This window comes from Arachis hypogaea, chromosome 18 (genome assembly GCF_003086295.3).
Source record: "Arachis hypogaea cultivar Tifrunner chromosome 18, arahy.Tifrunner.gnm2.J5K5, whole genome shotgun sequence".
Classification (NCBI taxonomy): domain Eukaryota; kingdom Viridiplantae; phylum Streptophyta; class Magnoliopsida; order Fabales; family Fabaceae; genus Arachis; species Arachis hypogaea.
The window spans coordinates 105,555,136-105,574,495 of record NC_092053.1 but is presented as its reverse complement, the minus strand read 5'-3'; the positions used below and the strand labels follow the sequence as shown (position 1 = coordinate 105,574,495).

At 37.2% G+C, this 19,360-nt stretch overlaps 1 non-coding gene across 1 annotated transcript; it reads right to left on the bottom strand.

The window, feature by feature from the left end:
• Positions 1-3,377: 3,377 nt before the first annotated feature.
• LOC112773698 (small nucleolar RNA R71) lies at positions 3,378-3,485 on the bottom strand. Its single transcript, XR_003188235.1, has one exon. It is a non-coding gene; the product is annotated as a small nucleolar RNA R71 (small nucleolar RNA).
• Between the last annotated feature and the right edge of the window lie 15,875 nt (positions 3,486-19,360).

Sequence of the window (19,360 nt, the reverse complement as noted above, 5' to 3'; positions counted from 1 at the left end):
TCTACATTAGAATTGAATGAGTATCTCTTAGATCTCTTAATCAGAATCTTCGTGGTGTAAGCTAGAATGATGGCAGCATTCAAGAGAATCCGGAAGGTCTAAACCTTGTCTGTGGTATTCCGAGTAGGATTCAATGATTGGATGACTGTGACGAGCTCCAAACTCGCGATTGCGGGGCGTTAGTGACAGACGCAAAAGGATAGTAAATCCTATTCCAGCATGATCGAGAACCGACAGATGAATAGCCGTGCCATGACAGGGTGTGTTGATCATTTTCACTGAGAGGATAAGATGAAGCCATTGACAAGGGTGATGCCTCCAGACGATTAGCCGTGCCGTGACAGAGCATTGGATCATTTTCCTGAGAGATGACCGAAAGTAGCCGTTGACAATGGTGATGTATCACATAAAGCCAGCCATGGAAAGGAGTAAGACTGACTAGATGAAGATAGCAGGAAAGCAGAGGTTCAGAGGAACGAAAAGCATCTCCATTCGCTTATCTGAAATTCTCACCAATGAATTACATAAGTATTTCTATCCTTATTCTATTGATTATTATTCGAAAACACCATTATCAATTTATATCTGCCTAACTGAGATTTGCAAGGTGACCATAGCTTGTTTCATACCAACAATATCCGTGGGATTCGACCCTTACTCACGTAAGGTATTACTTGGACGACCCAGTACACTTGCTGGTTAGTTACGCGGAGTTGTGAACCATGGTCTTGGCATCATGTTTTTGGCGCCATTTCCAGGGAAAGAAAGAGCAATGAATTCTACATAATTAAAGTGTAATCACGATTCCGCGTACCAAGTTTTTGGCGCCGTTGCCGAGGATTGTTCGAGTTTTCGGCAAGCTTTTGGTCCGGTAACATCAGTGCCAAGTTTGATCCGGCAACAACACCAAGTTTTTGGCGCCGTTGCCGGGGATTGTTCAAGTTTGGACAACTGACGGTTCATCTTGTTGCTCAGATTAGGTAATTTTCTTTTTGTTTTCTTTTCAAAAAAAATTTTTCAAAAATATTTCAAAATTTTCTCCTTTGTTTTCGAAAAAAAATTAATATAAAAATGTTTTCAAAAATATATTCTTCTTCAGAATTTTTAAGAATGAATTCTAGTGTTTCACGAAGCATGTGAAGCCTGGCTGGCTGTAAAGCCATGTCTAAATTTATTTGGACTGAGGCAGCAATTTGTTATCAAGAGCAAGCTAGTTGTTGCTAATCCACCTGTTGCTGTTCCTGATTCACCTGCTGAAGCTTGGCTGGCCATTGGCCATGTCTAGTGTTTTGGACCGGAGCTTTCATTGAAAGCTTGGCTGGCTAGTGAGCCATGTCTAATTCCTGGACTGAAGCTTTAGACTAAGAATACAAGATTCTTGGAATTCATGTTAAAAATTTTGGAATCCTTATTTTTTCTTTTTCATATAATTTTCGAAAAAATCCAAAAAAAAAATTGAAAATCATAAAAATCAAAAATATTTTTGTGTTTTTTGTTTGAGTCTTGAGTCATATCATAAGTTTGGTGTCACTTGCATATGCATCTTGCATTTTTCGAAAATTTCATGCATTCATAGTGTTCTTCATGATCTTCAAGTTGTTCTTGGTAAGTCTTCTTGTTTGATCTTGATGATTTTTTGTTTTGTGTCTCTTCTTGTTTTTCATGTGCATTCTTGAATTCTTAGTGTCTAAGCATTAAAGAATTCTAAGTTTGGTGTCTTGCATGTTTTCTTTGCATAAAAATTTTTCAAAATTGTGTCTATGATGTTCATCTTGACATTCAAAGTGTTCTTGGTGTTCATCTTGACATTCATAGCATTCTTGCATGCATTCATTGTTTTGATCCATAAATTTCATGAATTGCATCATTTTTCCTGTTTTCCTCTCTCATCATAAAAATTAAAAAAAAAAACAAAAAACAAAAAATATCTTTCCCTTTTTCTCTCATCAAATTCGAAAATTTGAGTTGACTTTTTCAAAAATTTTTAAAATCAAGTTGTTTCTTATGAGTCAAATCAAATTTTCAATTTGAAAATCTTATCTTTTTCAAAATCTTTTTCAAAAATCAAATCTTTTTCAAAATTCTTAGTTATTTTCGAAAATTCCAAAAATATTTTTCAAAAATATTTTTCTTATTTTTATATCAAATTTTCGAAAATAACATAATCAATTAATGTTTTGATTCAAAAATTTGAAGTTTGTTACTTGCTTGTTAAGAAAGATTCAAACTTTAAGTTCTAGAATCATATCTTGTGATTTCTTATGAATCAAGTCATTAATTGTGATTTTAAAAATCAAATCTTTTTCAAAACTAATTTCAATCATATCTTTTCAAAAATATCTTCTTATCTTATCTTTTTCAAAAATATCTTTTTAAAATATCTTTTCTAACTTCCTAACTTCTTATCTTTTCAAAATTTGTTTCAACTAACTAACTAACTTTTTGTTTGTTTCTTAACTTTTTCAAAACTACCTAACTAACTCTCTCTCTCTCATTTTCGAAAATATCTTCCCCCTTTTTCAAAATTTCTTTTTAATTTATTAATTATTTTAATTTTTAAATCTTAATTTTCGAAAATTACTAACATTTTTCAAAAAAAAAAAACTATTTTAAAAAATCACTAACTCTTTTTCAAAAAAAAATTATTTTCGAAAATTCCTTCTCTCTCATCTTATTCTATTTATTTATTCATCTACAAACATCTCAACCCTCCTCACAGTTGTGATTCTTCCATTATATTACATTCTTTGTCTCCCCCTCTTTTCTTCCACTAACACTGTGACCTCTATACTGTGGTAAAAAGGACCCCTATTATTATTATTTTTCTGTTCTCTCTTTTTCATATGAGCAGGAGCAAGGACAAGAACATTCTTGTTGAAGCAAATTCAGAACCTGAAAGGACCATAAAAAGGAAACTAAGAGAAGCTAAAATACAACAATCCAGAGATAACCTTTCAGAAATTTTTGAACAGGAAGAGGAGATGGCAGCCGAAAATAATAATAATGTAAGGAAGATGCTTGGTGACTTTACTGCACCTAATTCCAATTTACATGGAAGAAGCATCTCCATTCCTGCCATTGGAGCAAACAACTTTGAGCTGAAACCTCAATTAGTTTCTCTGATGCAGCAGAACTGCAAGTTTCATGGACTTCCATCTGAAGATCCTTTTCAGTTCTTAACTGAATTCTTGCAGATATGTGATACTGTTAAGACTAATGGAGTAGATCCTGAAGTCTACAGGCTCATGCTTTTCCCTTTTGCTGTAAGAGACAGAGCTAGATTATGGTTGGATTCTCAACCCAAAGACAGCCTGAACTCTTGGGATAAGCTGGTCACGGCTTTCTTAGCCAAGTACTTTCCTCCTCAAAAGCTGAGCAAGCTTAGAGCTGATGTTCAAACCTTCAGACAGAAAGAAGGTGAATCCCTCTATGAAGCTTGGGAAAGATACAAACAGTTGACCAAAAAGTGTCCTTCTGACATGCTTTCAGAATGGACCATCCTGGATATATTCTATGATAGTTTATCTGAGCTATCAAAGATGTCACTGGACACTTCTGCAGGTGGATCCATTCACCTAAAGAAAACGCCTGCAGAAGCTCAAGAACTCATTGACATGGTTGCTAATAACCAGTTCATGTACACTTCTGAAAGGTATCCTGTGAGTAATGGGACGCCTATGAAGAAGGGAGTTCTTGAAGTTGATACTCTGAATGCCATATTGGCTCAGAACAAAATATTGACTCAGCAAGTCAATATGATTTCTCAGAGTCTGAATGGAATGCAAGCTGCATCCAACAGTACTCAAGAGGCTTCTCCTGAAGAAGAAGCTTATGATCCTGAGAACCCTGCAATAGCAGAGGTGAATTACTTAGGTGAACCTTATGGAAACACCTATAATTCATCATGGAGAAATCATCCACATTTCTCATGGAAGGATCAAAGCCTCAACAAGGCTTTAATAATGGTGGAAGAAACAGGTTTAACAATAATAAACCTTTTCCATCATCCACTCAGCAACAGACAGAGAACTCTGAACAAAATACTTCTAATTTAACAAACTTAGTCTCTGATCTATCTAAGGCCACTGTAAGTTTCATGAATGAAACAAGATCTTCCATTAGAAATCTGGAAGCACAAGTGGGCCATCTGAGTAAAAGGATCACTGAAATCCCTCCTAGTACTCTCCCAAGCAATACAGAAGAGAATCCAAAAGGAGAGTGCAAGGCCATTGACATAAGCACCATGGCCGAACCCAAAGAAGGAGAGGAGGACGTGAATCCCAAGGAGGAAGACCTCCTGGGACGTCCAATGATCAATAAGGAGCTTCCCTCTGAGGAACCAAAGGACTCTGAGGCTCATCTAGAGACCATAGAGATTCTATTGAACCTCCTTATGCCCTTCATGAGCTCTGATGAGTATTCCTCTTTTGAAGAGAATGAGGATGTTACTGAAGAGCAAACTGCCAAGTTTCTTGGTGCAATCATGAAGCTGAATGCCAAATTATTTGGCATTGATACTTGGGAAGTTGAACCTCCCTTGTTCATCAATGAACTAAGTGATCTGGATCAACTGACATTGCCTCAGAAGAGACAGGATTCTGGAGAGTTCATAATACCCTGTACTATAGGCACCATGATCTTTAAGGCTCTGTGTGACCTTGGTTCAGGAATAAACCTCATGCCCCTCTCTGTAATAGAGAAACTGGGAATCTATGGGGTGCAAGCTGCTAAAATCTCATTAGAGATGGCAGATAACTCAAGAAAACAGGCTTATGGACAAGTAGAGGACGTGTTAGTAAAGGTCGAAGGCCTTTACATCCCTGCTGATTTCATAGTCCTGGATACTGGAAAGGAAGAGGATGAATCCATTATCCTAGGAAGACCTTTCCTGGCCACAGCAAGAGCTGTGATTGATGTTGACAGAGGAGAATTAGTCCTTCAAATGAATGAGGACTCTCTTGTGTTTAAAACTCAAGGATCTCTCTCTGCAACCATGGAGAGGAAGCATGAAAAGCTTCTCTCAAAACAGAGTCAACCCAAGCCCCCACAGTCAAACTCTAAGTTTGGTGTTGGGAGGCCACAACCAAACTCTAAGTTTGGTGTTGAACTCCTATATCCAAACTCTAAGTTTGGTGTTGGAGAGTTTCAACAATGCTCTGAACATCTGTAAGGCTCCATGAGAGCCCACTGTCAAGCTATTGACATTAAAGAAGCGCTTGTTGGGAGGCAACCCAATGTTTATTTATCTAATTTTTATTTTCATTGTTTTTCATGTCCTTATAGGTTCATGATCATGTGGAGTCACAAAATAAATAGAAAAATTGAAAACAGAATAAAAAAACAGCAGAAGAAAAATCACACCCTAGAGGAGCATCTGTCTGGCGTTCAGCGCCAGAACAGAGCATGGTTCTGGCGCTGAACGCCCAAAATGGGCAGCTTCTGGGCGCTGAACGCCAGAACAGGCATGGTTCTGGCGTTCAACACCAGAAATGGCACACAAATGGGCGTTGAACGCCCAAAATGGCCACCAACCTGGCGCTGAACGCCCAGAGTTGTGTGCAAAGGCATTTTTACATGCCTAATGGGTGCAGGGATGTAAATCCTTGTACACCTCAGGATCTGTGGACCCCACAGGATCCACTCAGGATCTGTGGACCCCACAGGATCCCCACCTACCTCCACTCACTTCTTCTCACCACTCTCTTTCACACAACCCCATAAACACTCTTCCCCAAAAAACCCTTCACCAATCACCTCAAATTCTCTTCCCCATCACCTCTTCACCACTCACATCCATCCACTCTTCCCCATAAACCTACCTCATAAACTCCACCTACCTTCAAAAATTCAAAACCAATTTCCCACCTAAACCCACCCATATGGCCGAAACCTTTCCCCCCTCCCTTACCTATATAAAGCCCTCCATTCTTCATCAAATTCACACAACACACCCCTCTACACCCTTCTTGGCCGAAATACTTCCCACTCTCCCTCTCCTCCATTTCTTCTTCTTCTTCATCTATTCTTTCTTTTATTGCTCAAGGGTGAGCAAAATTCTAAGTTTGGTGTGGTAAAAGCATAAGCTTTTTGTTTTTCCATTACCATTGATGGCACCTAAGACCGGAGAATCCTCTAGAAAGGGGAAAGGGAAGACAAAAGCTTCCACATCCGAGTCATGGGAGATGGAAAGGTTCATCTTCAAAGCCCATCAAGACCACTTCTATGATGTTGTGGCCAAGAAGAAGGTGATCCCTGAGGTCCCTTTCAAACTCAAAAGAAATGAGTATCCGGAGATCCGACATGAAATTCAAAGAAGAGGTTGGGAAGTTCTAACAAATCCCATCCAACAAGTCGGCATCCTAATGGTCCAAGAGTTCTATGCTAATGCATGGATCACCAAGAACCATGATCAAAGTAAGAACCCGGATCCAAAGAACTATGTTACAATGGTTCGGGGGAAATACTTAGATTTTAGTCCGGAGAATGTGAGGTTGGCGTTTAACTTGCCCATGATACAAGGAGATGAACGCCCCTACACTAGAAGGGTCAACTTTAATTAAAGGTTGGACCAAGTCCTTATGGACATATGCGTGGAAGGAGCTCAATGGAAGATTGACTCCAAAGGCAAGCCGGTTCAACTAAGAAGATTGGACCTCAAGCCTGTGGCTAGAGGATGGTTGGAGTTCATTCAATGCTCAATCATTCCCACTAGCAACCGGTCTAAAGTTACTATAGACCGGGCCATCATGATCCATAGCATCATGATTGGAGAAGAGGTGGAAGTTCATGAGATTATACCTCAAGAACTCTACAAGGTGGCTGACAAGTCCTCCACTATGGCAAGGTTAGCCTTTCCTCACCTCATTTGCCACCTATGCAATTCAGCTGGGATTGACATAGAGGGAGATATCCTCATCAAAGAGGACAAGCCCATCACTAAGAAAAAGATGGAGCAAGCAGGAGAGCCCATTCATGGAGCTCAAGAGGCGTATGAAGCTCATCACCATGAGATCCCGGAGATGCCTCAAATGCACTTTCCTCCACAAAACTATTGGGAGCAAATCAACACCTCCCTAGAAGAATTGAGTTCCAATATGGGACAATTAAGGGTGGAACATCAAGAGCACTCCATCATCCTTCATGAAATAAGAGAAGATCAAAAAGCAATGAGGGAGGAGCAACAAAGACAAGGAAGAGACATAGAAGAGCTCAAGGACATCATTGGTTCCTCAAGAAGGAAACGCCACCATCACTAAGGTGGATTCATTCCTTGTTCTTGCTTTCTCTGTTTTTTGTTTTCTATGTTATGTGCTTATCTATGTTTGTGTCTTCATTACATGATCATTAGTAGTTAGTAACTTTGTCTTAAAAGTTATGAGTGTCCTATGAATCCATCACCTCTCTTAAATGAAAAATGTTTTAATTCAAAAGAACAAGAAGTACATGAGTTTCAAATTTATCCTTGAACTTAGCTTAATTATATTGATGTGGTGACAATACTTCTTGTTTTCTGAATGTATGCTTGAATAGTGCATATGTCTTTTGAAGTTGCTGTTTAAGAATGTTAAATATGTTGGCTCTTGAAAGAATGATGACTAGGAGACATGTTATTTGATAATCTGAAAAATCATAAAAATGATTCTTGAAGCAAGAAAAAGCAGCAAAGAACAAAGCTTGCAGAAAAAAAATATAGGCGAAAAAAAATAATAATAGAAAAGCAAGCAGAAAAAGCCAAAAGCTCTTAAAACCAAGAGGCAAGAGCAAAAAGCCAATAACCCTTAAAACCAAAAGGAAAGGGCAATAAAAAGGATCCCAAGGCTTTGAGCATCAATGGATAGGAGGGCCTAAAGGAATAAAATCCTGGTCTAAGCGGCTAAACCAAGCTGTCCCTAACCATGTGCTTGTGGCGTGTAGGTGTCAAGTGAAAACTTGAGACTGAGCGGTTAAAGTCAAGGTCCAAAGCAAAAAAAAAAAAGTGTGCTTAAGAACCCTGGACACCTCTAATTGGGGACTTTAGCAAAGCTGAGTCACAATCTGAAAAGGTTCACCCAATTATGTGTCTGTGGCATTTATGTATCCGGTGGTAATACTGGAAAACAAAGTGCTCAGGGCCACGGCCAAGACTCATAAAATAGTTGTGTTCAAGAATCATCATACTGAACTAGGAGAATCAATAACACTATCTGAACTCTGAGTTCCTATAGATGCCAATCATTCTGAACCTCAATGGATAAAGTGAGATGCCAAAACTATTCAAGAGGCAAAAAGCTATAAGTCCCGCTCATATGATTGCAGCTATGTTTCATTGATAGTTTGGAATTTATAGTATATTCTCTTTTTTTTATCCTATTTGATTTTCAGTTGCTTGGGGACAAGCAACAATTTAAGTTTGGTGTTGTGATGAGCGGATAATTTATACGCTTTTTGGCATTGTTTTTAGTATGTTTTTAGTAGAATCTAGTTACTTTTAGGGATGTTTTCATTAGTTTTTATGTTAAATTCACATTTCTGGACTTTACTATGAGATTGTGTGTTTTTCTGTGATTTCAGGTATTTTCTGACTGAAATTGAGGGACTTGAGCAGAAATCAGATTCAGAGGTTGAAGAAGGACTGCTGATGCTGTTGGATTCTGACCTCCCTGCACTCAAAGGGGATTTTCTGGAGCTACAGAACTTGAAATGGCGCGCTTCCAATTGCGTTGGAAAGTAGACATCCAGGGCTTTCCAGCAATATATAATAGCCCATACTTTGGCTAAGAATAGACGACTCAAACTGGCGTTCAACGCCAGCTCTCTGCCCAAATCTGGCGTCCAGCGCCAGGAAAGGAGCCAAAACCAGAGTTGAACGCCCAAACTGGCACAAAAGCTGGCGTTCAACTCCAAGAAGGACCTCTACACGTGCAACACTCAAGCTCAGCCCAAGCACACACCAAGTGGGCCCCAGAAGTGGATTTATGCATCAATTACTTACTCATGTAAACCCTAGTAGCTAGTTTATTATAAATAGGACCTTTTACTAGTCTTTTTGACCATCTTTGGTCTCAGTTTTAATCCATTGTTCATCTTAGGAGACTATTGATCACGTTTTAGGGGGCTGGCCATCTCGGCCATGCCTGGACCTTTCACTTATGTATTTTCAACAGTAGAGTTTCTACACTCCATAGATTAAGGTGTGGAGCTCTGCTGTTCCTCAAAGATTAATGCAAAGTACTACTGTTTTCTATTCAATTCATCTTGTTTCGCTTCTAAGATATTCATTCGTACTTCACTCTGAATGTGATGAACGTGACAATCATCATCATTCCCTATAAACGCGTGCCTGACAACCACCTCCGTTCTACATTAGAATTGAATGAGTATCTCTTAGATCTCTTAATCAGAATCTTCGTGGTGTAAGCTAGAATGATGGCGGCATTCAAGAGAATCCGGAAGGTCTAAACCTTGTCTGTGGTATTCCGAGTAGGATTCAATGATTGGATGACTGTGACGAGCTCCAAACTCGCGATTGCGGGGCGTTAGTGATAGACGCAAAAGGATAGTAAATCCTATTCCAGCATGATCAAGAACCAACAGATGAATAGCCGTGCCGTGACAGGGTGCGTTGATCATTTTCACTGAGAGGATAAGATGAAGCCATTGACAAGGGTGATGCCTCCAGACGATTAGCCGTGCCGTGACAGAGCATTGGATCATTTTCCTGAGAGATGACCGAAAGTAGCCGTTGACAATGGTGATGTATCACATAAAGCCAGCCATGGAAAGGAGTAAGACTGACTGGATGAAGATAGCAGGAAAGCAGAGGTTCAGAGGAACGAAAAGCATCTCCATTCGCTTATCTGAAATTCTCACCAATGAATTACATAAGTATTTCTATCCCTATTCTATTGATTATTATTCGAAAACACCATTATCAATTTATATCTGCCTAACTGAGATTTGCAAGGTGACCATAGCTTGCTTCATACCAACAATCTCTGTGGGATTCGACCCTTACTCACGTAAGGTATTACTTGGACGACCCAGTGCACTTGCTGGTTAGTTACACGGAGTTGTGAACCATGGTCTTGGCATCATGTTTTTGGCGCCATTTCCAGGGAAAGAAAGAGCAATAAATTCTACATAATTAAAGTGTAATCACGATTCCGCGTACCAGTTGTACACACAAGCGTGTGCGCACGCACAGAACACTTTTTTTAAACATAAAATGAAGCGTCAACATTGCCAGCTATCACGCCTTCTGTGCATATGCACACAGGTCCATGCGCACGCACAGAGGCAAAAAGAGAGGTGTGCGGACGCATAAGGAGTGTGAACGTTCCCAACAGAGGAGGCACAAGCTAGTGTGCGCGCGCACAGGTGGGTGCGCGTGCACAGAACACAAAAATTGGGGTTGTGTGCATACGCACAGGCTCTGTTTTTCTCAAAATATTTTAGTGCTCTAAGGCACCAAACTTGACATCCAAAATAGCTTTTCAACCCCAAAACATATTATTCATCAAAAATACATAATCTAAACTAAAATCTACTTAAATTAAGCTTGAAATTAATCTAACCTAAACTATCTACAAGAGAGAAAATGCAATAAATTGAAACTATGTACAAAGATAAGGTTAGAAAGATGTTACCAAACACTTTTATTTAATGTCTTTAAGTTATACTTATGGAGAGCTTTATTCTTGTGCTTATATTCATCATGGAGCTCCCAACAATGCTAGAATCTCCATAATTCCCAATTGATTGTACCAAACTTGGATGGAGTGTCCAACAAGCTATTAGCTCCCAATAAGAAAAACAAAAAGCAAACAAGAGAGGCATATTTACAATAGCAAATAAAAAGCAAGATATTCACATACTAGCATATTTACAAAAGCCAAAAACAAGCAAGTAACATATGTACAATCAACCAAAAAAATAAGCTATTTACAATATTCACATATGCACAATAGCCAAAAACATACACCATTGCAACTCCCCGGCAACGGCACCAAATTTGATAATGAGGAATTTATCGTTGATCTAGATTTTCACAAAATAGAATTCTGTCATTGAAAGTATAGTCTAGACCAACAATTAATTCCCAAATCAAATGTTAAATTCAAATAAAAACAAATATAAACCGATAGTATTTAGCTCCCGGGTCGTCTTTCCTAGGAGTTGCAATGAAATGTATAATCATTGGCTATGAGAGAGAGAGCATGGGAAATTGAGAATGAAAGCAAGAGAGAGCAAGAGATGTAAATAGCAAGAAAGCAAGTAAACATGCAAGGAATGTAAATGGCAACTCTTGGCAAGAATTGGGGAGTTTAGGATTCCTATCCTAGTTATGGACCACAAACATGGCAATTGTGTGGAATCAATCCAAATTAATCAATCCTCCTTGAGAATTAGTCAAAAGCATAATTAATCTCAATCCATAAGTCCTAGTCAACTCACTAATTACTTAGTGAAAGACTAGCGTCAATGGAAACCAAACCAATTAACTATTCTCACACAATGCAGAATGGACATCCACAACTCAATTCCATCCAAACATCTAATATCTCAACCAAGAGTGTGAAAATTAAACATGCAAGAAATTAAACATCAAAGCAATTAAATAAACATGCAAGAAAAAGGAATGGCAAGAAAGTAACTTTACATGCAAGAAAGTAAAGGAAAGCAAGTAAAAGTCAAAGCAATAAAACTTCAAAAGCAAGAAACCTCTTGGCAAGTAATTGAGGACTAAGGCTACCTATCCTAGCCGTTGACCACAAACATATGATGATTATGAAGAGTTAATCCTACTTAGTCAACCTTACATCGAAGATAAGTCAAATAGGCATAGTTAATTTCAATCCCTAAGTCTTATGTCAACACTAAGGGGTCACATAGAGTCAAGAGAGACCAAATCAACTAACTACTCTAATATATCAAACAAGAATGGACATCAATGACTCAAGGATCACCAAAGTCAACAATTTTAAGCCAAGAGTGTAGAAAAACTAAGTAGAAACTAAGCCAAGTATTTTATTAAACACTTGGTGTGCATGAGAATAAAATAATATTAAAATACATTAAAATAAATTATAAAGCTACCAAAGCAAGAAAATAACAATAACAACTAAAAGAAGCAATAAATGACATGGAAACATAAATTTACATTAATTGGAATTAAAATAACAAAAGTGTTCATAACATGAAAATAACAAAATAAAGGAAATAACAAGAGAAATGAAGAAGAGCAAAGAAGTAATAACAATAAATGACAAGGAAAAGTAAATAGAAACAAGAATTAAAAGTAGAAATGACGAGAAATTAAACTAAAGAACCCTAATTCTAGAGAGAGGGGGAGCTTCTCTCTCTAGAAACTAAGAGAAAACATAATAAAAACTAAACATAATCCCCCCTTTCATCCTTCTTCAATTTGGCCTTAAATAGCTTCAAAAAATGAGTTGAATTGGGTTTTGGGGCCCAAAAATCGCTGCCAGTGAGTTGCAATTAATGAGGTCACGTGCAGGGACCTGTGCGGACGCACAGATGTGTGCGTTTGCACACATGCTGAATCCTGACTTGTGCGTACGCACAAGTACCTGTGCGTATATACACTTAGACTTATGTCCACTATAGCAAATTGCATATCATTTTGAAGCCCCAGACGTTAGTTTTTTAATGCCGCTGGAACCGCCTCCTTTGGATCTCTGTAGCTCAAGTTATGACCAATTTAGTACAGAGAGGTCAGGGCTGGCAGCTTTCCAAATCCTTCATTTCTTGAATTCTTCCCTTTTGCATGCTCTTTTCCTCACTTCTTCAACCCATACTTGCCTTGGAAACCTGAAAATTACTTAACAAATACATCAAGGCACCAAATGGGATTAAAGTGAATAAAATTGACTAAATTAAGCACAAAAGATCATGTTTTCACTTTCAAGCACACTTTAGGAAGAAATCTCAAAAGCATGCTATTTAGGTGAATAAATGTGGGTTTATGTGATGGAATCCACTCAAATTAAACCAAAATATATCATAAAATATGGATTCATCAGTGATCTTCTCCTATATATACTACTCTAATGACTAAGAAGTACAAAAATATGATAGACTGGACTTGAGGTGCGAAAATCCACTCTTGGACCCACTTTGGTTGAGTGCTTGGGCTGAGCATGGCGTCCATCTTGAGGATTGGGAGTTGAACACCCGTTAGGGAGTTGATCCATGTTGCCTTGTACTCCCTTGGGGGCATTGAACACCAGGTTTGGGCATTCAACGCTAGCTTAAGTCCTCTTGGGGCATTGAACGCCACATAAGGGGTGATTTGGGCGTTTAATGCCCAAAATGGGCAGTCTCCTTCGAAGAAAAGTATAGATCATTATATATTTCTAGAAAAATTTGGAAGTTAGCTTTCCAACGCCATTGAGAACGCGTCATTTGGACCTTTGTAACTCCTGAAATGCTCATTTGAATGCACGAAGGTCAGAATCTGACAACATCTACTACGTTTTCCTTGCCTCTGAATCGGACTTTGTCAAGGTCAATTTCAGCCAGAAATTATCTGAAATCGTAATAAAATACACAAACTTAAAGTAGAATCTAAAAATGTGAATTTTGCACTAAAACCTATTAAAACATAATAAAACTCAACAAAACATAACAAAAACACTAGGAAAATAATGCCAAAAAGCATATAAAATATCTGCTCATCAATCTTCTGTGAAGATGATTCACCTTCCTTTGGTGTCATTGATGATAATATAGACCCAGAGCTCGCTCTGCAACACCAAACTTAAGAAGTTTTCTTGTCCCCAAGCAAAGAAAACTTGGTCCCTTTTTGGCGTTAAACGCCAAGACTGCTTGCCTTCTTGCTGGTGCTAAATGCCCTGCCTGGCATTTAGTGCCAGAGCCTTCCTGCTCCAGGGTATTCTGTTCTTCCATTTTAAGTTCTTCTGTCCTTGTTCTAAACACTGTACATGATCTCAAACATTAGAAAACCTAGGAAAATTTTGAAAACGAAGAAAAAAGAATAAAATAAAAAAAATAAAACTGAGATAAAACTGAAATAAACTAAAAGATACTTATGGTTGGGTTGCCTCCCAACATACGCTTCTTTAATGTCATTAGCTTGACGCTTGATTGTTGAATTTTCTTCTTTCTCTTCCATTTGGTTAAAAGAAATGACTCCAAGGGAAAAGAGGAGAAGATTAGTGCCCTCAGATTTGAATTCCTCTTAACAAGTTTTCTTTTTTTGTTATCAGCTTGGTTCTCCTTACTTGTTGGGGTAGGGGTTGGATTCCTTCTTACTAACCTTATCTTTTTCATGGATATCATCTTTTTTTCCTTGGTCAGAATCCTCTTTTCAGTACATTCCTTAATTATCTCTACCACTCTGAATTCAGGATTTTTAATGTTGTGTGATGGGTGGAGTGTACCCTTCATTAAGAACCTCTAGAATTAGTGGTTTAATAAACCACCCTCTATGTAGCTCTCTGCTTCATTGGAGTGTAAATTCCCATAATTGTTTTCTTCTTTTACAACCTCCTTTGTTTGTGCATCTTCTTCTTCCATGTGTGAAGGTGGATAGTTCTCTAATTCACTGGAGTATGGACTCCTTTGAATGATTCCCTCACATTCTTTTATAGGAATTTGCATTGCTTCTCTTGTGAGGGGGTTTGTTTATTCCTCTGCCTAATGCTTGGTAATCACCTCCACATGCCTCTCTATATTCTTGACACTCATTCTCATATCTTGTATGCAATCTTGAGCGGCATCCCTTAATTTTTTCATGGTAAGCTCTAAAGTTGATAGTTCTTAATAAGGAGATGATGATTCTTGATATGAATAATGAGATGGTGACTCTTGATATGAGTAAAAAGAGCATGGTTCTTGGTATGGATAGAGAGGTGGTGATTCTTGGTATGAGTAAATAGGGGATGAGGATGGAAATTTTTGCAAAATTTTATCTATTATTTGCTGCAGTTCTTGGCAGTCAAGATTAAAAGATGATGGTTCTTGATATGAACAAGAAGATGAAGGTTTTTGATATGGATAGAGAAATTGTGGTTCTTGATATGAGTAAAGAGATGATGGTTCTTGATAGATGGCATATGGGGCACTGAAGTTTCTTTGGTCTTGGCTTTTCCAACCAAAGTCTGGATAATTTCTCCATCCATAGTAATTTGAATCACTCCTTGAGTATGAATAGTAACCCATGTGATCCTTCTCCATGATTGTTCCTCAACGCAAAACACCAAACAAAATTAAACGTACCAGATGGTAAACATAAAAGCAAGGAAGAAAGAACAGAACTATTTTTTATTTTTTTAATAAAAATTCAAAAATAAAAAAATTAGAATACTATTTTGAAAATAAAAAAATAACTAGCAATTTAGAAAAAAATTTAAAAGAATTAGAAAAAGGGGTTTAAAAATTTTCGAAATTCAAAAAGAAAGAAAAAGAAAAATTAAAGAGACACCGAACTTAAAAATAAAAAAAAATAAAGTAGACAATTAACTAAGAAGATTTGAAAATAGAGATGGAAGATTTGATTTAAAAATTTTCGAAAATTAGATAGAAAAGGTCTAATAAAGATTTTGAAATTCAAATTGAAGGAAAGAGAAACTAAAGAAACACCAAACTTTTAAAATTTGAATTTAAAATAAAGATAAGATAAGATGATAAAATTTGAAAATCAAGTAAAAGATAAGATAAAGATCCAAGATCAAGAAAGATAGAAAATTAAATTAAACAAAAAGATCACTAACAGGACACCAAACTTAAAATTTGAAATCAAGATAAGAAAAACACTCAAGAATTTTCGAAAATTTAAAAGAAAAGTTTTTTCTTTTTGAAATTTAGAAATAAAAGGAAAACACTAAAAAGACACCAAACTTAAAATTTAAAAATAAGGAAAAATTAATAATGAAAATTTTCGAAAACCAAGAGAAATAGGTCAAAGTTAAAATTAGAAACTCAAAAGAAAATAAATGGTCAAAACTGATAAAAGAAAAATACCTAATCTAAGTAACAAGACAACTGGTAGTTGTCAATCACGAACAATCCCTGACAACGGCACCGAAAATTGGTGCGCAAATTTAGAACTCGCACAACTTAACCGGCAAGTGCACCGGGTCGTCCAAATAATACCTCAGGTGAGTGAGGGTCGATCCCACGAGTATTGTTGGATTGAGTAAGCAATAGTTATCTTGCTAAACTTAGTTAGGCAAATAGAAAAAGAGTTGTTGTTATTGAATTCGCATAAAGCAAGATATTAAAGAAAATAAAGAAAGCAATTAAAGGTTTGGTAAAGAGATAATATATGGAAGCAGTTAAGGCTTTGGAGATGTTTATCTTTTCGGATTAAAAATTCTTACCAACCACTTTAATAATGAATGATTTATTCTATGGCAAATCATAAGTGACTAAAGCCTACTTTCGTAGCGAATTAATCTCCTCTAATCTTACTGAAACGCCACAGACAAGGTCAATTCTTTCAAATCAGAGGGGGAAGTTTAGAAATCTAGTTTAGCGCCACAGAAACCTTAATTACCCAAAGCTGACAGGATTTCATATCACATATCCCAATCAGTCATAGGTAACCCTCAGTTTAGGAGGAGTGTTTCCTAGCTGTTGCTCAAGCGAGATAGCTCTCTCAAGAATCACAAGAGCTCATGTAGAATAAGAACCATACTCTCGTTCCACCAGATTCATAAGATTAAGAACGGAAATTACACCTTAGAGTTGAATCAAACATTAGTTATAGTAGAAGAATAATAATCTTAATCTATAGAAATAAACAAAGCTCCTAACCTTAACCAGGAGGTTTAGTGGCTCATAATTCACAAAGAAAACACGGAAGTGAGGAGTCCCCATCCCAGAGGAGAGATCCAATGTCTATGGAGGAAGGAAGTCCCTTATTTATAGTAAAAACCTCTAAGACTAATCCTAGAATTCAAATTCAAACTAAATTAAAACAAAATCAAATCTAGATCAAATTAAATCTTTTGATTTGAAATTTGAATTCTAAACCTAAAAGATATTTTTTGTAATTAAAAATTACAAATAGGAAAGATAAGATAACAAAATCCAACTAAAGATGCTCCATGAGTGAGGTGGGACCCGTACTACTGACGTTCAGTGCCAAAATAGGCGTTCAACGCCAAGATTGGGTATTTCTGGCATTTTGGTAAGCGTTCAACACCCAAAATGGGCGTTCAGCACCAGGAAGGGATGCTAGTCCTGTCCCTCTTGGGCGCTAAACGCTAGGCTCAGCGTTTAGCACTAGATTTAGCAGTGATTTCAGAAGAAAAGTGTAGACTATTATATATCGTTTGAAATATCTAGATGTTAGCTTTCTAAGGCTATTGAGACCGCGTCAATTGAACCTCCATAACCCAAGTTATGCTTGTTGGAATGTAAGAAGGTCAGGGTTGACAGCATCTGCTATCCTTTCTTCGTCTTTGCACAAGACTCTGCCAAATTCACCAAAATCACCTAAAATCATAAAAATAACACAAAAACTCAAAGTAGCATCCAAAGATGAATTTTTAACTAAAACATAGCAAAACTTAATAAAATCTAGCTAAAAACACTATAAAAACAACCAGAACAAAGGTATAAGATGCTCACGCATCAGAGCTCTGTTTATTTCCATGGATTTAGACTATTACTGTTCTATTTTGATTAATGTACTAATTTAGTTTCAAGGATTACTTTCATTCTTTATCTTATGAATCTGGGTAGATCGGAAGAATAACCCTTATTCTATTTGCGTTCTTGTGATTCTTGAAGAGATATCTCACCTTAACAACAACTTGAAAGTAAATTTCTCCTAAATCATTAATTACTTGAACTAATTGAGATACGTGACATATATCCTTTTAACGTTGGGTAATTAGGATTTTTTTGCCATAAACTAGAATTGAACTTATTCCTCAAATTGTAATTAAGTGACCAAGACATTGGCGGTTAACTAGGTTAGAGGAGGCTAAATCACTAAGACATTAGGGTTTAGTTACTGATAGTTTGCCATGAAATAAATCTTGCATGATTAAAATAGTTGGTAAGAAAACTTAATCCAGAAAAGTAAACACCTCTGATACCTTAACTACTTTTTCTCGTATACTTCACACCAATCTCACTGTTTGCATTTTCTACTTTCTGAATTACTATTTAATGCTTTTTGAACCCTCAAAACATCACTTTCTGCTTGCCGGACTAAGGAATCATTCGACCATTGTTGCTTAGTCCATCAATCCTCGTGGGATCGACTGTAACACCCTAACTACCAAAGCTCACGCTTCCGGCTGCGCAACTTTGATAGCTCGGACATTACGACGACACTTATACTATTTAATACTAGAATATGAGCCTGTTTAAAACTTTAAACCGCAATACCGCTCCCAAAATACTTTCGTTCGATAACGTACATCCATAAATACCATACAACTTACAAAAACTCATAAAGAGTACACCCATATATATATATATATATATATATATATATATATATATATATATATATAAGTAATATTACAAACATAAACCAATACAATTCCTATCCCTCTTACAGATTATATCAAGATAAAGGCAAGGGTACAATAGACCATAACTAAGACAATACAGAGTATCACAACAACAATTAAATAAGCTCTTCGTAACTTCTGCGCCCATATCCTGAAAGGGGAAAAAATGTAGGGGGTGAGAACATCATCCTCGAAAGGGTTCTCAGTAGAGGGTTTTTGGGAATTACTGTAATAGGATACATGAAGATAAACCGTACCAGTGACTAATAACCATCTTATGCCTCTTTTCAAAAACAATGGTTTACAATAAAAGTAAAGTCGGAGATCTTTTCTGAAAGAGGAACCATTCAATTCTCAAAAAACTCAAAAGCCTTTCAAAACGGTTTATCTATGCTGAAACAAAATAGCCTTTCATATTTTATTCCAAACCAGAAACACAAAACCGAAATCAACCATCGGTTCATCTCATTCCAACCACGGCCCTAGGCCCAAACAATCCAACCATCAACCAATCACCACAGTCCAACAGAGTCCCAGTAGCAAACACAAATAGGAAGATGCAAGCACAAACAAACAGTTATTGCAAGTAGAACAATTAGCAATTAATCACATAGGCAACCCAAGTATAATATGCACACCCAAGCAATGTCACATAGATGCATATGATGCATGCCTGTCCCTAGTGGCTGATGATATCATCTGTCGGTTACCAAGCCAACCCGACGTGTCCGGTAGCTAACCCGGACACAGTCTCTCTGTTGCGCATTATTATCATTAGAGGATATCTGCGCCCTGTCGCCATTAGAGGGTATCTGCGCCCTGTCGCCATTAGAGGGTATCGATGCCCTGTCACCCTTACAACCAGA